Source organism: Arachis hypogaea, chromosome 15 (genome assembly GCF_003086295.3).
Source record: "Arachis hypogaea cultivar Tifrunner chromosome 15, arahy.Tifrunner.gnm2.J5K5, whole genome shotgun sequence".
Taxonomy (NCBI): Eukaryota; Viridiplantae; Streptophyta; class Magnoliopsida; order Fabales; family Fabaceae; genus Arachis; species Arachis hypogaea.
In genome coordinates, this window is record NC_092050.1 from 140,849,632 (window position 1) to 140,851,488 (window position 1,857).

The window sequence follows — 1,857 nt, forward strand, 5'->3', positions numbered from 1 at the left end:
CCGAGCAGACGTAGAAAGTTTGGAAGGGATAGAAAATATTCACCTGTTGTCCATCGACTACGCCTTTCGGCCTGATCTTAGGCCCTGACTCACCCTCCGTGGACGAACCTTGCGGAGGAACCCTTAGGTTTTCGAGGCATTGGATTCTCACCAACGTTTGCGTTACTCAAGCCGACATTCTCGCTTCCGCTTCGTCCACCACTGCTCGCGCGGGTCCTTTCCTCTAAGGCGGAACGCTCCCCTACCGATTCATTTTTACAAACTTGGCCTACGAAACTCTGTGGAAACAATTCCTCAATAAAAAATCAAGTTTCTCCCAAGAAAACTAATTTTACCCATATTCCATCATGTTTGTCATAATATGTGAATAGATTCAATCATCTTTCGGTAAAATAGAGCTTACTGCCCTTCGTTGGACGCTTACATTCATGTAAATAAAACCCGAATCAGTGAATACAACTTGAGGTGGTATTTGATGGATGTGATACATTGTAAACGATTGCGGCAAAAGACGATCGCACTGGAACATTAGAACGAAAAGAATAATTTGGAATAAGAATAATCATTAAATTATCAATATAATAATATAATAGAATTAGTATATAAAAAATACTATAAAAAAATATAAATTATACCTTAAAAAGGATTAACTTTGATGAAAAATGAAGAATATAATTTTATTCTATGAAGTAGTAAAAGAAGAATAATAAATTAAAAAAAAAATAAGCTGACTCTCAAATCTAGGCTCATGAACTACAAAAAACACTATATATAGCCTTTATTAGAATAAAAATAAGAAAAAGTCTAGGAGGCCAGCAACTTTTGTGTTTTCTAGCCAACACTTAACCATCAAAATAAAAGTGAGTGATCTCCCACCATTAGATGTAATCTCACACCATTAAAAATGCTATTAATGGCCAATTTATGGTTACAAAACATTAAAATTGATGGCCCCTAACATTTCTCTAAAAATAATTATATTATTATTGTTAATATTATTATCAATTGATCAATTGATATCAATATAAATGGATCACCATTAACGTAACAACTTGCCACTAATAAAATTATTGTATAATGAATGAGAATTAGAATTGTATTAATATAATTAAAATAATTAAAAATATTCTCAATTGACAATTAGTTTAATAATGTATTAAATATTAATTATATATTCCTAAATTAGAATAATTATGCATTATTCATTAAATACTAATTGTATCTTACTTTCTTTTATCAATTCAATAAGCCTCCAGCAACCATTTTCCGAAGAAGTTTCTCTGCCATGTCATTCTCATCTTTTTCAAACAAAGCACGGATAACAGTTTCAAAAGTCACAGCATCTGGTAAGCAACCATTGCCTTCCATTTTTGACAAGAGTGCCAATGCTTCTTCAAACAAGCCCTCTTTGCAGAGCCCATTGATAATAATATTGTATGTCCTCACATTTGGACGATAGCCTTTAACGGAAAGATCTTGAAAAATCTCTTTTGCATCTATAAGTCTTCCACCTTTGCATAGGCCATCTATAAGTATATTGTAAGTGAATATATCTGTATCAATGGCACACTCTATCATTTGATTGAATAACATAAATGCCTCGTTAGGTTGTTAGTTTTTGAACATCCCATCCAACAACGAATTGTAAGTGACTACATTAGCGGGTTGACCTCTATGATGCATCTCGATAAGAAGCTCCAAAGCACGGGAGATTCTCTTTGATTTGCTCAAGCCATCAATAAGAGTGCTGTAAGTTACCGTGTTTGGAACCAAGTTTTTGCGACGCATTTCTTCAAAGAGATTCAAGGCTTCATTGACCATTTTACTTTTGCAGAAGCCATTAATCATGATACTGTA